This window comes from Bubalus kerabau, chromosome 1 (genome assembly GCF_029407905.1).
Source record: "Bubalus kerabau isolate K-KA32 ecotype Philippines breed swamp buffalo chromosome 1, PCC_UOA_SB_1v2, whole genome shotgun sequence".
NCBI lineage: Eukaryota > Metazoa > Chordata > Mammalia > Artiodactyla > Bovidae > Bubalus > Bubalus kerabau.
This window is the reverse complement of record NC_073624.1, coordinates 9196539-9219361: the sequence shown is the minus strand read 5'-3', so window position 1 is coordinate 9219361 and position 22823 is coordinate 9196539.

Sequence of the window (22823 nt, the reverse complement as noted above, 5' to 3'; positions counted from 1 at the left end):
GAGCACCTGCTGTATGTCAGGCCTGTGCTTGGCATGAGTGCTAAGGCAGATGGTCCCCGGAGACGAGGAAGAGGTGATGTGGAGGAGGCCCTGCTCTTAACCAGAGGAAGGAATGGAGAGAATGTTCCACCGGGAGGATGCTGGGAAGGTTTGACTGCGGGGTGTGAGTACCCGCAGGACGCTGGGGGCTGTCACCTGCTAGAAGTGACACCCCCGCCCTGCTCTGAGTGTTGGGCCGCCTCCATTTTATGGTTGAGGAAACTGAGGCCTGGCAAGGTCAGGGCACTCAGGCAGCCAGTGGTAGAGGTGGGGCCACCACAGGCTACCCAATGCAGAGCACCTTCTGTCCCCCAGGGTCCCCACCATCTCCCATCCCCGAGCCCGGGGCTCCGCTGCTCAGTGCTACAGTCCCTCTGGGAGGCCTTGGGGACCTCAGCCCGTGAGACACCCTGATTCTGCTGCAAGCCAGGGGCCTGCTCTGCCCCGACTGTTCCGCCCAGCGGGACAGCCCTGCCTCCAGGCCCCTCTCCCCACATCCCGCCGGCCTCTGCCCTGGCCGCCTTCCCGGGCAAGAGAGCCGAGCGGGCCGGCCTGGCTCCCATGTACCACTCCGAGCTGTGTGCATCCTCCCAGGAGCTCCAGCAGGCCTTCACGGCCTCCCGTCGGAATGACCACTGTCCCTGCCTCTAGGAGTGGCGTGCTAAGTCCCTGCCTGGGGCTGGGTGGACAAGGAGGCCTGGAGGGGGAGTGCCTGGCCCAGGATCACAGTGAGTGAGTGGCAGAGCTGGGCTTGCTACCTGGGCTACTTCGTCCCAGCCACCCAGCAGGCGCCCCCTTCCCTGCCCCTGCGACCTACCAGGAAACAGAACTGATCTGGGACACTGTGTCATCTTTCCTTCATCCGGGGTCAGCTGGGGGCCGAGGGGCGGGGATGGCCAAGGCAAGGTCTTCCAGAAGGCCTGCCATGTGACTGGGCTCCCTGTGGGAAGACAGGGCTCTAGACCCAGCTTGGCCTCCACCTGGAAGCTGCTGCCATGGGACAGACTGTCCCCAAGATGAGTGGCAAGAGCCCCTCGGGCATGGAAGTCCGGGGGAGGCCACAGGCCAGGGGACAGGGTGGTAGGTGTCCCCCGAGGCACGGGAGGTGTGAGGAGGGACTCTTGGATAATGCAGGCTCTCTACTGAGCCTTATAGGATGGGCAGGCCTTGAAGCGGGGAGACTGTGGGGACGGTGTCTATGCGCCATTGCCTCGGGGAGTGGGGCAGCGGGATTGTGGGTTGGCGCAGTGCTGGGTGTTCCCACCACCAGCCCCCACGAGAACCCTAAGAGGCAGGTCATAGCTACCCACTTGCCTGTTGACTCAGCAATGATGGGGCATTTGTGGCGGGAACACAAAGGGTGTGGTGTCTGCCCTCAAGGAGCTGACTGTCCTCAGAGATGAGCGTTAAACCGACTGCTGGACCCAGGGTCCCTTACGGGGGCCAGGCGCTGTGTGAGTACAGCTGTATGGATGCAGGTCCCCACGGAGGGGCCCGGAGGATGGGTAGGTGTTAGTGTGGCAGTGAGGGAAGGAGCGGGAATTTCCTTGGCAGAGAAGCAGCATCATTGCCCCCACTTAACAGAAGGAGAAACTGAGGCTCAGCGCACGAGTGGGTTAGCAGTGGAGCATGGATCAGGTCTGATTAAGTCCTCCCAAGGGGCAGTGGTGACAGGAGAGGACCCCAGACAGCCGGGTGACAGCTGCTTGTTGGGGACTTCAACTTTCCACGTCTGGGGAAGGGGCTCCCCCAGGGTGGCCGGGGCTGGGACAGGCTGGGACTCTGGTTTCCTCCAAGTTGAGCAGTGGAGCCTGCACTAGACCAGAGGTTTGCAAAGCAGGTCAGGGTGCAGGTGGATGTGGTCTGTTTCTGGCAGATAGAAGTTTGGTGTCCACACAGGATGCTATGAGAAGTCCTCCCCCTCGTCCCCTCCCTATCAAAAGCCTCCCTTGCTGGGGAGACCCCAGGGTGCTGCCTGTCTGTTCCCCTGGGCACTGACCAGCTGCTGGTGATGCTGGGTGAGAGAGCAAGGTACTGGGTATTTATTACAGAGTCTCCCTGCCACCCCAGAATGGGAAGGTTTACCAGAGCCCCTGCCAGGAATGGGGGTGCTGAATTATTTCACTCAGCATTCCCCACTAGTCCTGGGGTGCCGCCCAGGCAGGACCCCATCCGGGGTCAGGCTGTGCCCTGGTGGGTGAGAAAGAGAGGACCAGAGATGTGGAGCGCAGGATTTAATTGAGACCCAGGGCTCCTGACTCCCCTTCTGAGTGGTCGGTGGGCAAGTCTTGCTGCTTCTGTTGGCTGAGGACAATCCCCTGGAGGCCTCAAGCCTGGAGCCAGTGCTCACAGGTCAGTGGCACCCCCTTTCCCTCCCTGCTGCCCCTCCTCTGCCTCCCCCCTGCTTCCAAGCCTTTCCTTGGAGAAGGGCACCCCTGCAGTCTGACCTCGCTGAGTTTGGACCCCCTCTTCCCATCGAGTACTAGAGAGGGCCAAGGAAAACTGGGCTCCACACGAGATTAGAGCTTCGAGGACCCTTACAGGGGTGAAGTCTGGGCCAGGAAGACAGTGACTTGTCCATGGTTAAGCACAGAGCTAGAGGTTCCAGATCCAGGTCTCCAGCCTCTGATTGTGCAGTCACAGGTCATCTGCCTGGGCGTGGCTCCTGCCACACCTGGGGGTGTAACTGTTGGGGCTAGCTCAGAGGGTCCCAGCATCTTCTCCGCACTCCAACCTTCCCAGGTGATTCTTGATCTTCAAAGTCTGTTGGGGGTCCCAGGCTTCCCCCATGTAACCAAGATCCCCCAACCCCGTACTACCCCTCGGGAGCCCCCAGTCTTGGCCCAAGACCCCTTTGATTCTCTATGGAGCACAAAGGGGGAGCACCCCTCCCAACAAGAGTTTGTGGGAGGATAGACGTGTCCACCCATCTCCTGGCGCTGCCCCTCAATGTGACACTCCCCATCCCCAGGTGCCCACAGCCCTTGTCTGGGTGCCCCTGCCCTGCCCGCAGCGTTACTGCCTGTGTATAGTATAAATATATATATTTTCTATATATAAGATGTATAATATAAGGCTCCACAAATATATCTGTGTGTGTGTGTGTGTGCGCAGTGAATGGCAGTCCCCATCCTGGGCCCCCACTCTGGACTCCCCCACCACCTGGTTAAGTCTCTCAAGAGTGAATCCAGTGGCCCCGTGGCACCCTTCTCTATGACATCTGTCCATTTGTGGTGAACCAAGTGAAGGCGGTGACTTCTGGTGACATAGTAATAAAGTGAAGACTCAAAACCCACCAGTGGACTGCAGAGCGTCACGGTGTTTCTTTGTTCTTTATGAGTGTGGCTTGGCATTTCCTGTCGCCTCTGTCTCCCCTGACCTGGAACATGCTTTATTGCTCATTATTGTTTAGTTAAAAAGTAAAATCATTACAGTTGAAGCCAGTACCCCCCAACTTGACTTGTGTACACGCACACACACCCCATCGCTGCTCCGTAGCCTGGTCCCTTCTAGAGGCAGCGAAGATTAGGAGCGTGACCTCATTCCTTCCAGACTGTTCCCATGCGCTTATGTACACACATGTTTGCAGGACACTGTTTTTAAAGTTAGCTGCCCTGAGCTGTTTTAATACTTAAACAGATCTGTAAAGTGCCAGACTCTGTACTGGCCTTAGGAGTTCAACAGTTAACCAGGTAGACAGTCCCTGACCTCACAGAGGTGGCCTTCCAGCAGGGGAGATAGATGTTAAACCAACATGCAAGCAAAAATCTCAACTGCGTGAGTGCTGAGTGTCAGAGATGCAGTTTAGACCTGAGCCCCTCTGAGCAGAGGACCCTTAACCTGAAGCACACCCCTGAGACATGGTGGGACTGGGCTCCAACCCTTTGGGTTTGGCTAGACCCTGAGCCTCACTGTAACAGCCTTTCCCTCAGTCTTTAAGATTTATAAAAGAAGAGATGGTTGGATAGCATCACCGACTCAATGAACGAGAGTTTGAGCAAACTGGGAGATGGTGAAGGACAGGGAAGCCTGGTGGGCTACAGTCCATAGGGTCACAGAGAGTTGGACACGACTGAGCAACAGCAGTGCCCACACTGTTCTCCATTTGCACTTTCTGTCCTTGAATCTTTATTCAGGTGTTCCCTCCACTCTCCAGTGACCACGCACCACATATGTTACCTGTCAAAAGACTTCAAAAGTTGACAATGAAGGACTCAGATCTGCCATCTGGGGTGGGGGTGGGGGAGTGATTCAAAAGACTAAGTCTTGGGTCAAGAAGATGGGTCCCCAAAAGGGCTGAACGGGACATCCCAGTGGAGACTGCCAGCATTCCAAGATGACCAGCCCTCCACACTGATGTGGGTTTTCAAAAAGTCATCATATGATGGCCATTCACTGGACTGGAGGGAAGTCTGTAAAAGCCTGAAAGGCTTGTCACAGAGTCAGGACAATTGGGGGAAATGCGAAAATGCTTTAAAAAAATATTACTAGTTTTGAGAATCAGGGCCACTATATAATTTTCAAAGCCCAGTTCAAAATTAAATGCACAGCCTCTTTGAAAAGCAATAAAAGGGACTTCCCTGGTGGTCCAGTGGCTAAGACTGTGCACTCCCAATGCAGGGGGTCTGAGTTCAATCCCCGGTCAGGGAACTAGATCCCACATGCTGCAACTAAGACCTGGCACAGCCAAAAAAAAGCAATAAGAAACCAGTACGGTTAAAGGTACTAAATATAAAGATTTTTCCTTTCAAGATATTTTATTACTTATACGTAAAGGGTAATAGTGATACATGAGTAACACTATAAACCTAAAATTGCAAAGCAAATTTTCATTGTCATAAATTTATATAATACAATAACACCTTGTTAATATGATATCTGACTATTAAACTTTTTTGACTCACTTTTTTGCAAATTCATTTACCAAAACACATACTTTTGCCAGTATCATTTCAATTGAAATAATGGAAAGCTATGACAATCATTCCTGCCTAATTCAAGATCACAATTTTTTATAACTTTTAATTTTGAGAAGGATCTTTCTGCTGCTGCAACTGTTGCTGGAGTTGTTAAGAATATTTCATAGGCTGTCACATTAGGAGAAATTTCTAATAAACTTTCAAAATATAAGTTGAAGTACATCCACACATGATTCTTGTGGAACCATTTTCTAAAAGGATTTAACTCTTCATGCAAATCAATTTCATGTAAGTCTGACTTGTAATTTTAAATGTAAATTTATACAGTGACATTTTAATGTTTTCCCCAACATTTTCTGTAACTTATGGAAGTTGTATAAGAAACTGAGAGTGACTTCATGATTTGTATATAATAACCTGTTATACATTTGCTTGCTCTATCCTCAGTTACAAGGAAAAATTAATTTTTAAAATGCCTTCCTCACTGATAATGCAACTTCACATGAAAATGAAATTCCTTTCTATAGAAGATGGTCTGTAAATTTAATTTCTATTTCTAAGCCTGTGAATACTTGCTTTGCAACGCTGCAGCAGTTTTCAAAATGAGAGGTTCAAGCTCTGAAGAATTCTAATGACTCCCTGACATGCTCTATAGCAACATCCACGTGTATGCTTTGGTTTTGTAATAATTTACTGACAGTTTACTGCAAGAGTCCTGGCAGTTCTTTCACAGACTTGGGCTGCAGCATTTATATTTCTGTAGATGCTACAGGATCCACTTCCATGTGGGGGTCCCTTCTCATCACAGCCTTGATGGACCGCAGCCATCTTCCACTGCTGCCAGTCTGGGCACAGATCCTGGCCCCTTGCAGCCCCACAGTGTCTCAGATTGCCCAGCCATGTGGGTGCACGCCCGGTGGCCAGGCCAACTGCTCCTCACCCAGACTGCCCATTGCTCGCCGTTCTTGTTGGCCAGAACATGCTTGTTGCCACCTGCTGTGTCTTCTCTGCTCACACACATGCTTCGTAGTCCCATTGGATTTCTCTTACAAAACAAGCTCAAGGAGAAAATTGTTAAGAATTTCAATTGTTAAGAATTACTGTCTGCAATTTCAATGCAGACAGTAAACCGAAAACTGGATCCCTTTTGAGAGCAGGACCTTGTGTAACCGCACTGGTCACATGCCTGTGAGTTCAGCGTCCTATTTCCCCTTTATTCGATTCTGAATCTTTTAATATATGATTTTTTTTAAAATCATTTTATTTATTTATTTTTGGCTGTGCTGGGTCTTTGTTGCTGCGCACAGGCTTTCTCTGATTGGGCAAGCAAGGGTTAGCCTTTGTTTTGTGAAGGCTTCCCGTTGTGGTGGCTTTTCTCGTTGCAGAGCACAGGCTCTAGGGCCCTTGGGCTTCAGCAGTTGCGGCTCCTGGGCTCTAGAGCACAGGCTCAATAGTTGTGGTGCACAGGCATAGTTGCTCCACAGCATATGGAATCTTCCCAGATCGGGGATCGAACCCGTGTCCCTTGAGTTGGCAGGCGGATTCTTATCCACTGCACCACCAGGGAAGTCCAATTCTGAATCTTTTTTTTTTTTTCTCCTCCTTTTAGTCTCCTTGTCAGGTAGACAGCTACACTTGACTGGGCCTGTAATATTGTGCTATAATAAGAAACATATACTTAGCCTTCATTCAATCTGAGTTCCTGGCACAGAGCTCCTAAAATCCTTGGAATTTCTGAATGAACTGGGTAAGAGAATTGTCTTTTATGTTCATAATAAGCCCCTTTTAACCACACCTGAGCAGATGTTCATGAAGTGACTTGGAAAGCCCCTAAGGATGGGGGATTGTTTCCAGGGGTAACAACCCTGTGATTAAAGGGTTGGAACTTTTAGCCCTACCCCGCTGACTTCTGGACAGAGGGGAGGGGCTACAGATTGAGTTCAATCACCAACGGCTGATGATTTAATCAATCATGCCTATGTATTGACACTCCATAAAAATCTTAACCTAAAGGGCTTCCGAGAGCTTCTAGGTCAGTGCCGGGTAGATGGCAGACCCAGAGAGAGTGTGGAAGTCCTGCAACCCCTTCCACATGCCTTGCCTTCTGTGTCTCTTCCATCTGGCTGTTCCTGAAAGGCATCCTTTTATGATAAATAGGCAGTAATAAGTAAAGCACTATCTGTAATTCTGTGAGCCATTCTAGCAAAGTATTAAACCTGAGAAGGAGACCATGGGAACCACTGATTTATATCCAGTAGCTCAGGAATAGTTTCTGAAGTAAGGGCAGTCCCTGAAACTGATCTCCTAACTTGAGGGATGGGATCCTAACTCCAGGCGCATAGTGTTATAACTGAATAGGGGACTTCCCTGTTGGCTCAGTGGCAAAGAATCCACCTGCCACTGCAGGAGACACGAGTTTGATCCCCGGTCCAGGAAGATCCCACATACCTTGGAGTAACTAAGCCTGTGCTCTAGAGCCTGGGAATCACAACTGTTGAGCCCATGTGCCACAACTACTGAAGCCCAAGCACCCTAGAGCCCGTACTCGGCAACAAGAGAAGCCACCACAATGAGAAGCCTGTGCCCTGAAATGAAGACTAGCTCCCACTCGCTGCATCTGGAGAAAACGCCTGCGCAGCAACAACCACCCAGCAGAGCCAAAAATAAATAAATAAAATTACTTGAAAACAAAAAACCGAATAAGCTTCGGTTAGGACACTCAGCTGGTGTCAGAGAATTGGTCGGTGTGGGAAACCCACATACCTTTGGTGTCAGAAGTGGGAGTAGAAGTATAGAAGAAAACTGGTTTTCCCTTTAGGGCCAGCTCTATGGTAGGCACTTCGTAGTATCTATTTCACTTTTACACCTGTGGATAGAGGCACTATGCTTATCCCATTCTACCGAGGAGGAGCTGGGCTCTGCCAGGGTCACACTGGGGCAGAGCCTGAAGCACCATAGGGCCCCACCTGCAAAACCCATGCTCTTAGGCATTTTGCTGCCTTTTATTTAAATATTTGTGTATATTCCCAGTAATTCACAGATCCTTAAAGGCTTTTATGCAGCAATTCTCCCGGCTCTGAATGTTTCTGGATCAGCAAAGGCTTCGGCTTTTGTAAGCCATCCACCCTCCTCTGGGTTCACCCATCTCTGCTGTCGTCCCAAGCCTGTCCCAGTTACGTGTCCTAGAAAATGTTACTTCAAATGCTGGAAAAACTTCAACAAAACCAAAAGCCTTTTCCTCAAACTTTTTCCAAATCTGCAGGCTTTTTAAAAGTCACATCAGTTGGGCCACTGGCATCGGCTGAGCCCTGGCTGTCAACATGGCAGACGCCCAGGCCCATCCTTGGCCTTCTTCTCCATCCACACTCGCTTCCTGGGTGAACCCATCTGGTCTTGTGGCTTTAAACATCCACTGTAGGAATTCCCTGGTGGTCCAGTGCCTAAGACTCCGTGCTCCCAGTGCAGGGGGCCTGGGTTCAATCCTTGGTCAGGGAACTAGATCCCACACACTACAAGGAAGATCAAAGATCCTGAGTGCCACAACCAATAGTACGCATGCCGCGAGCGAAGATCCCACACTGCGGCGAAGATCCTACGCACTGCGGTGAAGATCCCACATGCTGCAGCGAAGATCCCACGTGCTGCAGCGAAGATCCCACGTGCTGCAGCGAAGATCGAAAATCTTGCATACTGCAGTCAAGACCCGTCTCCAGCCTCCTGCCATGACTTCAACTGTTGCCCAACACCCCCCCAACCCACCCCTTGTTTGTGCTGTCCCCTTGGTCCAGAACGCCCTTTCTCCCTTCTCTGTCTGCTTAGTTCCTCTGTGCTCCTAGACTCAGCTCCAAGGTCCCCTCCCCCGTGAAGTCTTCCCTGATCACCTGCTCCCACCTCCCCAGCACTCTGTAATTACCATCTTCTTCCCGGGGCTCACCCATCCAGTCCTCACAGCAAGGTCACCTTGGCTGAGATGACTAACAGGCCAGAAAAGCAGTTTGGTGGCCCAAATGGCAAAGGCCTTAGCACCTTCTGTGAATTTGGAACTGTTCCCAGAATCCCAAGGTCAAATGGTAGATGCGTATGGCTTGAGGAGGGGGCAAGTGGGACTGGAAAAGGGGAGGAGAAGGGACAAGAACCAACACGTTTGGAGCAGATTCTATGTTTTTGTGCTAAAGGCCCTGGAGATGCTCCTGCATTGTTAAATCCCTGGGAGGTAAGGATTTTAAAAACAAAAGAACTGGTATATAAGAGTTACAAAACCAATAAAGGTAGCGTTTCAAAGCAGTTCAAGAGACTATTCAATAAAAGACTTTAGTATGAAATTGGCTATGTATATGGAAACAATTAAGTTGGATCCCTTACACAGCATTAAAACTCCAAATGGAATATGTTAGTTGCTCAGTTGTACCTGACTCTTTGCGACCCCATGGACTGCAGCCCACCAGGCTCCTCCATCCATGGAATGCTCCAGGCAAGAATCCTAGAGTGGGTAGCCGTTCCCTTCTCCAGGGGATTTTCCTGACCCAGGGATCCAACCGGGGTCTCCCACACTGCAGGCAGGTGCTTTACCACACAATCATTTAAGTGACTATTTATGTGAATTTGGGGTAGGGGAAGTCTTTGTCAACCTAACACAGAGGCAGTGACCAGAAAGGAAAGTACTGAGAGACCGGACTATGTAAAAAGGTAAATGCTTCATATGTCAACAAAGTGAAAATGAAAAACCGGGAAAAATATTTCCTACATACTACCAGATAGAAAGGGCTTCCCTGGTGGCTCAGCGGTAAAGAATCCTCCTGCAATTCAGGAGACGCAGGTTTGATCCCTGGGTCAGGAAGATCCCCTGGAGGAGGGCATGGCAACCCATTCCACTCTTCTTGCCTGGAGAATTCCATGGACAGAGGAACCTGGTGGGCTACAGTCCATGGGGTCGCAAAGAGTCAGATGCGACTGAAGCGACTGAGCACAGCACAGCACCAGACAGAAATACAGGTTCATAATCTAAACAGACAATTCACATATAATAAATATAAATGGGCCAAAGTTCAATTTTTCTAGTAATCACAGAAATATGAGTTAAGTCAAATTGAGGCACTGTTTAACATTTACCAAATTATCTGGGACTTTCCTGGTGGTCCAGTGGCTAAGATTTCATGCTCCCAATGCAAGGGGCCCAGGTTTGATCCCTGGTCAGGGAAATAGATCCCAGATGCAACTAAGACCTGGCATAGCCAATAATAATAATGAAAGTGTCATGAGGTACCATGGGAGAATGCACATATAAAACTGCTGATGATAGAAACGGTCACTGTATAGGTTATACACAGCTTTTGCATTCTAGGGCAGGAGAGGGGATCTGTTTACAGAGAAGATCCTCCCTTTGTTCTGAATTGTTTTGGAAAGACCCTTTCCTCCAGCCCTTTTAGTCAGGCAGCTGCAAAGTAACAGCCCCCTGATGCTCTTGGGGATGTTCCAAGCTAGCTTCTTTAGACTAAGGTGTTAAATATTCTAATCCATTATATAAACTGGGTTAGCTAGTTAAAGGACGCCTCCAGCCCCTACCCCAAACTCGATTTTGGACTGCTCTCTGCAGGAAGGTGCAAGAGCAGGAGCTGAAGCATGCTTTAGATGGGAGGCCAGGATTCTTCTCCCCTGCGGTGGCATCTGGGGTGGTCTGCACACTGGGCAGTAGGGTCCAGTCGAGGGCATTGAGCCCCTATCCAGAGACCGAGGTGGGCTAAAAAGAAAACAGTCATGTGGCCCCCGTGGAGAATCCCAGACTGTGGACTTTGGCAGCAGCGACCTCCAGTTTAAATCTGCCTTTTGTTCTCCGCAAACCTGCAGTCAGATTTTTATTAGGTTGGTGGTAGCTGTGTTTTAGGGAATTCAGGGAGAGTGTTGAGCCTAGAGAAGCCGTCCTGGGAGCTGAAGCCTGGAGATGTCAGTAGATGGCAGGAGGTGACCCATTTCTTGGAAGAAGGGCAGTGGTCCAGAGGAAGGGAGGTGGCTCAGGTGATGAGTGGCAGCCAGGTCAGAGCAGGAAACAGGAAGCATGGCTTGCAAGTCACTTGGCAAAGTGAACATTTGAAAGCTTGGTCTCATGGGCTATATTAAAGAGCGGTGTTGCCCAGGGGCCCAAACCCCAGAATTCCAGGACCCTTGGCTGCATGTCGGAGGCAGGAGAACAGGCCCTTTTCTATGCTGGGTGACTGGAAATGGCAACTGCAAAGTGGGAGACAACTTTCCAGTTGCAGCAAAATCCTTACAAATGTGCATACTCTGATCTTAGTTCCCCAGTCAGGGGTTGAACCTGGGGCCATGGCTGTGGAAACACTGAGTCCTAACCACCGGACTGCCAGGGAACTCCCAATAGCTCATTTCTTTTTATCTTTGATAATATTTCATTGGTTGGATGTCCCACAGTTGTTTATTCGTCTACTGAAGGACATCTTGGTTGCTTCAGTTTTAGCGATCATGAATAAAGCTTCTGTGAACACCCATGTGCAGGTTTTTGTGTGAATGTAATTTTCAACTCATTTAGATAAATACTAAGGTGCATAATTGCTGGATCATACAGTAAAACTATGTTTAACTCTGCAAGAAACCACCAAACTGTCTTCCAAAGTGTGTGTGCCATTCTGCACTCCCACCAGCAATAAAGGAAAATTCCTATGGCTCTACATGCTTGTGAACATTTGGAGGTGTTCATGTTTTGAATTTCAGACATAATGATAGATGTGTAGTGGTATTTCATTGTTGTTTAATTTGCAGTTCCCCAAAGACATGTGGGGGACTTCCCCATTGGCTCAGTGATAAAGAATCCACCTACCAAGCAAGGAGATGTAGGTTTAATCCCCAATCTGGGAAAATCCCCTGGAGAAGAAAATGGCAACCCATTCCAGTATTCTTGCCTGGGAATTTCCATGGACAGAATGGACAGAGGAGCCTGGCAAGCTACAGTCCACGGGGTGTCAAAAGAGTTGGATATGACTTAACAACAACAGTGAAGACATGTGGAGCATCTTTTCATACGCTTATCTGCCATTTCTGTTCCAGGTTTGGGGGATTCCCAGGTGGTGCTGGTGGTAAAGAACCTGCCTGCCAATGCAGGAGATGTAAAAGACACAGGTTCGATCCTTGGATCAGGAAGATCCCCTGGAGGAGGAAGTGGCAACCCACTCCAGTATTCTTGCCTGGAGAATCCCATGGACAGAAAAGCTTGGCATGCTACAGTCCATGGGGTAGCAAGGAGTGGGACATGCGCTGAGGTGACGGGTTCTGTTGGAGGGCTACTCTCCCCCCACTGTATCAGTTAGCCTTTGCTGTGTTAACACACTATTCTAAAACAAAATCACACATCTGTAGGTGTTATGAGTTTCAGCTGATTGTGGCTGGGTGAGGCTGGGTGCTTCAAGCCGCACAGCTGGGTCTGTTCTGTCTCTCACTGTGGGTTTCCGGGTCTGCTGGGGCGGCTTTGCTCCACGGTCTCATACCTTCTTTGGACCACTGTACCCAATTTAAATATATATATTTTGATAAATGCATTTCAATATAATTGATCTCCTTTATAAACTTTGGTATATTATTTTGTGCATTTTAAAATACTATTGGGGAGGGGGTGCTGGTGGTGGAGGCTCCTCCTAGTGGTCAGAAGCTCAGAGAAAGTTAAGGAATCTTGGTCTACAGGGATTTGCAATGCAAACTTCAGTTGAATCCTGAACAGGAAACAACCAAGACATCACACAAAGGAAACTGGTTAAGTAATCTTGGTTTTACTTTTACAGTGGAATACCATAAGGGAAGTAAGAACTTTCTTGTAGAAGAATAAAGAAATAAAACGTTAAAATTACATTCAGTGGAAAAAAGTTTATAAAATAATACATACAATGCTATGCAATTGCTTTCCTGTACCCCTGATAACCACTGATCCACTTCTGATGACTATAACTTTGCCTAAGAATTACTCATTAAAGAAAATAAACAATTGATAAGATGCTCAGAGGGCTTCCCTAGTGGTTCAGATGGTAAAGAGTCTGCCTGCAATGCAGGAGACACAGGAGACACAGGTTTGATCTGTTGGTCAGGAAGATACCCTGAAGAAGGGAATGGCAACCTACTCCAGTATTCTTGCCTGGAGAATTCCATGGACAGAGGAGCCTGGCGGGCTACAGTCCATGGGGTTGCAAAGAGACACGGACTGAGTGGCTAACACTTTCACTTTCAAGATGTTTAGAGAAGTTAGCTGAGTTGCCTAAGGCTGGAAACCTTTTGGATTTCCACCTCTCCATCCTCTTTATTTTATTTATTTTTTTTTTTTTTGAGAGTTCCAGAAAAGCATCTATTTCTGCTTTATTGACTATGCCAAAGCCTTTGACTGTGTGGATCACAATAAACTGTGGAGAATTCTGAAAAAGATGGGAATACCAGACCACCTGATCTGCCTCTTGAGAAATTTGTATGTAGGTCAGGAAGCAACAGTTAGAACTGGACATGGAACAACAGACTGGTTCCAAATAGGAAAAGGAGTTCGTCAAGGCTGTATATTGTCACCCTGCTTATTTAACTTATATGCAGAGTACATCATGAGAAACGCTGGACTGGAAGAAACACAAGCTGGAATCAAGATTGCCGGGAGAAATATCAATAACCTCAGATATGCAGATGACACCACCCTTATGGCAGAAAGTGAAGAGGAACTAAAAAGCCTCTTGATGAAAGTGAAAGTGGAGAGTGAAAAAGTTGGCTTAAAGCTCAACATTCAGAAAACAAAGATCATGGCATTCGGCCCCACCACTTCATGGGAAATAGATACAGTGGAAACAGTGTCAGACTTTATTTTTCTGGGCTCCAAAATCACTACAGACGGTGACTGCAGCCATGAAATTAAAAGACGCTTATTCCTTGGAAGGAAAGTTATGACCAACCTAGATAGCTTATTCAAAAGCAGAGACATTACTTTGCCAACAAAGGTCCGTCTAGTCAAGGCTATGGTTTTTCCAGTAGTCATGTATGGATGTGAGAGTTGGACTGTGAAGAAGGCTGAGTGCCAAAGAATTGATGCTTTTGAACTGTGGTGTTGGAGAAGACTCTTGAGAGTCCCTTGGACTGCAAGGAGATCCAACCAATCCATTCTGAAGGAGATCAGCCCTGGGATTTCTTTGGAAGGAATGATGCTGAAGCTGAAACTCCAGTACTTTGGCCACCTCATGCAAAGAGTTGACTCATTGGAAAAGACTCTGATGCTGGGAGGGATTGGGGGCAAGAGGAAAAGGGGACGACAGAGGATGAGATGGCTGGATGGCATCGCTGACTCGATGGTCGTGAGTCTCAGTGAACTCCGGGAGTTGGTGATGGACAGGGAGGCCTGGCGTGCTGCGATTCATGGGGTCACAAAGAGTCGGACACGACTGAGCAACTGATTTGATCTGATCCTCTTTATTCCTCCCCACTCCCACCCCATCCAGCATATTACATCTGTGACAAGGTTCTGGGGCTTAGGACTTCAAATATGAATTTGGGAGGACATGATCCAACCCTTAACAACACTGTCACAGAGTAGGAGGTCACAAAGACAGCCCCTGAAGCAAAGGAGCTCCACTGCTTCCTAGCTGTGTGACCTTGGGCAAGTGACCTAACTTTTCTGGGCCTCAGTTTTCATGACTGTAAACTGGGGATTGTGTGTATCGATGACAGCTGTCTCCAGCTGCTGCCTTTGCAGATCCACCCTCATGGTGCTGCTGAGGTTGCAGGAACATGCTGCTTCCAGCCAATGACTGAGCAGAGGGGAGCTAACGCGTGCTGAGCTAATGTGACTTCCCAGGTGGCCTGGCTGACACTGTCCTCTGACTGCACTACCAGCCATCTGAGATCCTTCCTATCCCACCCCCCGCACTGGCCATCCCCCAGGAGTCAGACTTTCAGACCTGCATCATCATCTGATGGCATATCCTATCCAAGGGTAATAGTAACACGTTCCACAGGGGTAGTTATGACCACCCTGCACACGAAGTCATATGTGTAAAGCACTGAGAAAAGCACTTGGCACTCGTTCGGTGCTCAATAAAAGTTTATTCATTCACAAAGCATTTATTTGGTATCTGCTGTGTGCAAAACACTGAGGTTGCAGAGATGAGTAAAACCTAGTCCTTTCTTTCTTTCTCTCATTTTTTTAAAAAAAATTATTTATTTAGTTATTTGGCTATACCAGGTCTTAGTTGCAGCATGTGGGATCTTTAGTTGCAGGATATGGGATCTAGTTCCCTGACCAGGGATCAAACCCAGGTCCCCTCCATTGGGAGCTCAGAGTCTTAGCCCCTGAAGCACCAGGGAAGTCCCTCGTCCCTGGTATTGGTCTCAGCATCTCTGAAGAGGTAAACCAAAGTGAGGATAGAAGTAGTGCACGGAGAAATTGAGAGCAGGGTATGGGGCAGGGTGAGCATTCTGGAAATGATCTTAAGGAGTAATTCAGGAGAAATAAAAAGCTACAAAGGTGAGGATGCCCAGGGCACTCTCCACCACCCACAATCCACCCTGAACCCAGGAGTCCCAGTGATCAGAAAGATCATCCTCAAATCCAGACCTGATCACATCTTTCCCCAGCTGCCAGGCACCTGGGGGCCCCCCAGACTCCCACGGTCACGAAGCATCACTGGTCCAGCCCTGCGTCTGCTGCAGCTTTGGTTCAATCTCACCAACACCGAGGGCTTCCCAGGTGGCGCTAGTGGTAAAGAACCTGCCTGCCAATGCAGGAGACATAAGAGACAAAGGTTCGATCCCTAAGTTGGGAAGACCCCCTGAAGGAAGCATGGCAATCCCTCCAGTATTCTTGCCTGGAGAATCCCATGTACAGAGGAGCCTGGCAGGCTATAGTCCATGGGGTCGCAAGGAGTCAGACACGACTAAAGCAACTTAGCACACCAACACTGAAGCCAGACAGACCATCACTTTAGGCTTCAGCCACCGCCTTTCTTTCTCTACCAGGTCTACGCTCTTGCAGGTACCTCTGCCTGGAACATCTTTCCCTTCCCTGTCATTTGACCCCCTCCTATGTATCCTTCATGGGCTTCCCTGATTGCTCAGTTGGTAAAGAATCCGCCTGCAACACAGGAGACCCTGGTTCAATTCCTGGGTCAGGAAGATCCCCTGGAGAAGGGATAGGCTACCCACTGCAGTATTCTTGGGCTTCCTTTGTGGCTCAGGTGGTAAAGAATCCACCTGCAATGCAGGAGACCTGGGTTTGATCCCTCTGTTGGGAAGATTCCCTGGAGAAGGGAAATGCTCTCCACTCCAGTATTCTGGCCTGGAGAATTCCATGGACTCTATAGTCCATGGGGTCGCAAAGAGTTGGATACGACTGAGCGGCTTTCACTGCCCTGTGTATCCTTCAGGCCTCAGCTAAGATGTCCCTTCCTCTGGGCAGCCCTCCCTGATTTCCTAAGTCAGAGAAGTGGCTCTCTTCTGGGTCCCCTAGCCCCATATCTGCCCTGTACACTGCTCTGCCTGGCTCTGCCAGGGCCTGGCTGTTTGTTTCCCTCACAGGACTGTGAACTCCCAGAGGGCAGGGACTGTGTTTACATTTCTATTTTTAGTTTTTCATTATGAAAAATTTCAGACATATACCAAAAAAAAGAGAGAACAGCCCATGAAACCCCATACACCCATCACCCCAGAGCACACTGATTTTGTCCCATTGGTTCAGTCTCTCTCCCCCTTTTTTACTTTTTTCCTCCTTTACTTAAGTATTGTAAAGCAAATCACCCCCACCCCCCATGTATTTCACTATGCTTCTCTAAGAAATTGAATGAATAGTTTTTAATCACATGAATGACTGCTGCAGAGCTGTTTATAACAGCTCCCAACTGGAAACATGCTTATTAGCTAACATTTGAAAATGAAGGGGTGACCAGTCAAAGGACTCTGATGCATCTCTTCAGAGGATCAGTATGAAGACCACAGTAGCCTCCTGGCAAGATGCTCGTGACCAAGAAAAGCTCAGAAAGACAAAGAGCCCAGTCCAAGCTGGTCTCCGCACTCTCTTTTGGCAAGGAGGCCAACATAGCTGCCTGGGTTCCCAGTCAGAACAGAGAGAGCAAAAAGGAAGGTGAGGATGAGGGTGGCAAGATGTGGGCAAAAATGCTCTTCGCCCCTCCAAATGTTCTTCTTTGTTCTTAACGTCATCTTTCCAAGCTGTTACCTGCAAACCAGACTTGCTGCGGGGCTGTGTGTGAGGCTGAACAAAGGACTGGTGGCATCTGCTGGCTCCGTGGGGAGCTGGCTGGAGCCACTGAAAGCCTTGCTGCAGACCTCATGACAAAGGGTGGATCCAAACTCTGGGCACAGCCCGGAGACAGCCCGTCTCAGTTTCCAGAAGGTGGTCGACAAGCCACACGGCTGTTCATTCTTCTGCTGCCAGGGTTTTAGAAAGGCTGCAGGGTGGTGGCAGGGAGTCACCTGATGTTCCAGGCCATGTGTGTGCTTCAAGTGCATCGGGGTCCTCATCCCAGCCAGGTGGCCTGCCCACCTGGGCGCCTGGAGCTTGCTCTGCCTGTTTAAATGGTTATCAGGGTGAGTGGTTTTGAGATCTCTGTTCCTCTGGCAGCCTTGCCTTGATGACAAACCCTGACCTAGAGGGTTGTCCTGAGGAAACAGGATCCACTTTTCTGCTTGGTTCCCAGGCACACTGACCCCAGAGGAGAAGGGGGCCGTCCCCAGCAGACTTCCTTGGATCCACCCCTACTTCTTGGGAGCTCAGTTCAATTCAGTTCAGTCACTCAGTTGTGTCCAACTCTTTGCGACCCCATGGACTGCAGCACGCCAGGCTTCCCTGTCCAACACCAACTCCTGGAGCCTGCTCAAACTCATGTCCATTGAGTCGGTGATGCCATCCAAACATCTAATCCTCTGTCGTCCCCTTCTCCTCCCCCCTTCAATCTTTCCCAGCTTTAGGGTCTTTTCCAAGGAGTCAGTTCTTCGCATCAGGTGGCCAAAGTATTGGAGTTTCAGCTTCAGCATCAGTCCTTCCAATGAATACTCAGGACTGATTTCCCTTAGGATTGACTGGTTGGATCTCCTTGCTGTCCAAGGGACTCTCAAGAGTCTTCTCCAACACCACAGTTCAAAAGCATCAATTCTCCGGCACTCAGCTTTCTTTATAGTCCAACTCTCACATCCATACATGACCACTGGAAAAACCAAAGCTCAGTGTCCTATAAACAGGAGGCATGATGACTTCATACTTGTTCTCCCAAGTGCCATGCTGAGCCCAGTGTCTTCCTGCTCCCTAGAAAATCCGACTTGAGGAATTCTGGAAAGAGGACCCATCAGAGTGCATTGGTTAGGGGGCAGGGATGGAAAGAGGCTTGGGGGTGTATGTCTGGAAGCCCTAAGTTGCAGTTCCATCTCCCCATAAGTCACTTGGGAACCTTAGGACTATCTCTCCCACTTGCCTCATCTACCAATGTGTCCATTCATCTCCATTTCACTCTAACCAATGTGATGGCATACATGGTCATTAAGCAGCTTCCTGGGGGCCCGCGAGGAGACCCAGAGCTGAACTGCCATAGTTCCTGTCCTTGGAAAAGTCACTTCAAACAATAACTATAGTTTTAAATGATCAAAAAATGACTGAGGGTGTGATATGTAGTGAGGGAATGGATGGGGTTCAGGGTAGGCTACCCCTAAATATGCCACTTTGGCAAATTGATTATTTTGAATTAAAGTTTCTTGGGGAACAGCCAATGGGAGAACACTTGTCCCCTTGAAAGCAGGAAATAAATCTCCCATGTGAAGCTATTCTCTGTGTACTGGGACGAGAGGAGAAATCCTTATCTCCAGAAACGTGAAATGCAAGGTCTCAAGGCCAAGAAGGCTGCCTAAACAAACTCTGTTACTCTTTCATTAACTTGCTACCCCAAGCAAAAAGCCTTTTGTTTTGTCCAAACTTCACAAATAATTGTTTCTTTGTCTGCAAGATATAAAAGCTGCCTGCTTCGGTCACTTCTTTGAGCTTCCTATGTTTGGGGCTCCCGTATGGATGAAAACAAATTTGATTGTTTTTCTCCTGTTGATCTGTCTTTTGCCAATTTAATTCTATTAGGCCAGCCAAAAGAACCTAGAAGGGCAAAGGGAAATGCTTCCTCTCCTAGAGGATCAAGAAAAATGCCAAGGGCTTTCATTTGCTAAGGGGCTTTGAGGATGGAGCAGAAGTTCACTGGGCAGGCATGCGTGGGAACAACAGGGACAAAGATGGAGGCAGGAAACAAATGGTTGTTTGAGAAACTTGAAGCAGTTAAGCTGAGGCTGAGCTGGGAAGGGCCTTGGAGGGTCTGCCTACCTCACAGAGTTTCCAGGAAAGGTCTTGGCATCTTGTACAGACGTGTTTTTACCCACAACAGCAGGACACTTCTGCGGGCAAGCTTGTGGATTCCCCCAGCAAACAATTCTCCAGTCCTCTGCAGATACCAATGGGGCGCCCTGTAATTTAATTCATTCTAACACTAACCTGTAATTTAATCCATTCTAACACTAACCACTTGGAGTTAGTGCAGACCCCACAAGTTAAGAGGGTTTCCCAGGTGGTGCTAGTGGTAAAGAACCTGCCTGCCAATGCAGCAGATGTAAGAGACAAGGGTTCAATCCCTGGGTTGGGAAGATCCCCTGGAGAAGGGAATGGCTACCCACTCCAGTATTGTTGCCTGGAGAATCCCATGGACAGAGGAGCCTGGCGGGCCACAGTCTACAGGGTCGCACAGAGTCACATGCAGCTGAAGCGACTTAGCACACACACATGCCACAGGTTAAGGCTCAAGTGCCACAAGACTGCCCTCCTTTTCAGTTGCAAACAGAGGGTCCTCAGCTTTCCCACATTTCTGTCCAATCTGGCTACAAATCAGAGTCCCTTGACCCCCTCCTCCCATTCCATAATTTGCTGTAACAGCTCACGTAACTCAGGGCGATACCTTACTATTGCTGGTTTATTACAAAGGGCACAAACAGCCACACGAAGAGGTACATAGGCAAGCTCTGTTAGGGTGCACAGAGAGCAGAGCTTCTGTCTCCACAGAGTTTGAGGTGTGCCAGGCTCCCAGCAAGTGGATGCATTCAAAACCCAGAAGCTCTCCAATCCCCTTCACTGAGGGTTTTTATGGACGTTCCATTATCCAGGCATGATTGGTCGAATCATTGGCCACTGGTGATTAACTCCCTTTCCAGCCCCTCTCCCCTCCCCTTGGGTGGAGGGTGGGGGCCCTAAAGCTCCAGCCCTCTAACCACACGGTCGGTCCCTCTGCAATCAGCCTCCATCCAGAAGTTATCTAAGAGCTTCCAGCCACATCGTTCATTATCTATAAATTCCAGTACAGTGAATAAGTACTTGCTATAAATAACAAGATGCTCCTATCATCGCTGTCAGGAAATGTCAAAACTCTTATTATTTTTAATTTTTAAAAATTGCTTATTTTGTTTTAAAATATTTATTTGGCTGCACAAGGTCTCAATTTCAGCATGTGGGATCTTTGCTCATCACTGAGGCATGCTGGTTCTTTAGTTGCGTCATGTGGGATCAAAAAATGACTGAGGGTGTGATTTGTAGTGATTCCCTGACTGGTGATCAAACTCGGACCCCTTGCATTGGGAATGGGAGTCTTAGCTACTGGACCACCAGGAAGTCCCCAAAACCCTTTGAGAAGCTCTGTGCTAGGACCTGGGAAGAAGATGAAGAGTCAGAAGACTGGAGTTCAAATCCTGACATTTCTGTTGGCTTACTTGCTGAATTGGAGTTTTCTGCTTTATAAATTAGGATGATTATAATACCCATCTCACCAGGTTGGAGTGAGAAGTAAATAAATGTATGATGAAAAAACATCCACCAAGTTCCTGGCATCCAGTAGGTGCTCTATGTGTGTGTATTCCCTTTTTAAAACATTAAATTGTAATCTGAATGTAATTAACATCAGCACCTACCATAGGTCAGGTCTTCCTGCGGCATCTCATTTAATCCTTGCAGTCATTCGGCCAGGTAGATTATCACTCCCATTCTACAGAGGACTCTGAGGCTCAGAGAGGGCAGGGGGCTTGTTTAAGGTCACACAGGTGACAGGATATGGGGCAAGAATTAGAAAGAAGTGGGCTGGACTCCAAATCTTAATTCTTTTGACTTTTTCTCAATAGACAAACCACCAGGCCTCTCCTACCTATATTGCAGAGACTGCACATAGCCTCTTGGTATTCATTTCTCAATCCTTTTTCTGTAACAGCAACTTGTAGTTGGTCACTTTGTAGCTCCATTCAAAGCCTTCATTTCCTGATCTCCTTTTCACCAAGATGTGGTCATGGGGCTAGGATACAGCCATTGAGATGTAAGGAGAAGTGTCATGAGGCACCTCTGGGGTATTCTTAAAAGAGAAGGGAGATTGTGTGCCAGGCTTCTTTGTCCATGGAATTTTCCAGGCAAGGACACTGGAGTGGGTTGCCATTTCCTACTCCAGGAGATGTTCCCAGCCCAGGGATCGAACGTCTCATGCATCTGCAGCATTGGCAGTGAGATTGCATGCGTGCATGCATGCTAGGTCGCTTCAGTTGTGTCTGACTCTGTGTGACCCTATGGACTGTAGCCCACCAGGCTCCTCTGTCCATGGGGATTCTCTAGTCAAGAATACTGGAGTAGGTTGCCATGCCCTCCTCTAGGGCATCTTTCCTGACCCAGGGATCAAACCTGTGTCTCTTATGTCTCCTGCATTGGCGGGCAGGTTCTTTACCACCTGTGTCACCTAGGAAGCCAGTGAGACTGCTTACAAGTAAATGTTAATTTGAAAAAAAAGAAAAAACAGGAGGAAGAAAATGCCATCTTCCTACTTTTCTCTTTCCTTTCTGCTGGCTGAACTCAGATGAAATGCTGAACTCAAGGAGCCATCTTGGGCCATACAGAGCTAGCTGTGTTGATAGGAGAGCAAGATGGTGAATCACCATCCCAGTCGTAGACTGCCTCCGTCTTCCCCCTTCTGAATGTTAGCTCTTCTCTATTAAGCCTTTCTTTCAGCTTTTAAACAGGCTCAAGTTTCTTCCAAGCTAAAAGAAAAAACCCTCCCTCAAACCCATGGGCCCTTCCCTCCCTCTCCTGAATCCACCAACTGGGAGGAACCACCTATTCGCAAGGTCTTCGTGCCTCCATTTCCCTGCCACTCCTCAACTCACCGTATCTGGGTTTCTGTCCTACCATTCCATCAGAAGTGCCTGGGTCAAGGGCCTGGGATGGCTAAATCTAATGGGCTTTCTTCAGTTATCTTCTACCTGGATCTCTCAGGAGCGTGCCATGTTATTGCCCATGTCCCCCTCACCCTGGGTTCTGGGGCACCTCTGCTTCCGTTGCCTCTCCAGCTGCTCAATCTGTTGTCTTTGCTCGCAAACCCTCTGCTTTGAGCTCTAGTCCTCTCTGTCTAAGGAATGATCTGATTCCTTTTCTTGCATGTCTCAAAAGCATCTCAGACTCAACACTGTCCAGGGAATCCCCTGGCAGTCCAGTGGTTAGGACACCAAGCTTTCATTGTGGAGGTCCCAGGTTCAATCCCCAGTCAGGGAACTCAGATCCCAAAAGCTGTGCTGCACAGCCAAAAACAAAGCAAAAAACAACAGAAACAGCATCAACATGTCCAAACTGAAAATTCTCCCTCTCCAGAAACCTAGCTATTCTTGTCAGAAATCTGAATCTTCGACACATCTCTTCCCATCATCACCCACAACCAATCCATGGTCAAGCTTTGACAGTTTCATCTCCTAAATAAAGTCCATCAGCTGACTCAGGCCACTCCAGGGGCTGTTGCCTCGATCTAGTAAGCAGTCTCCTAATCCGTCTTTCATCTCCACTCCAAT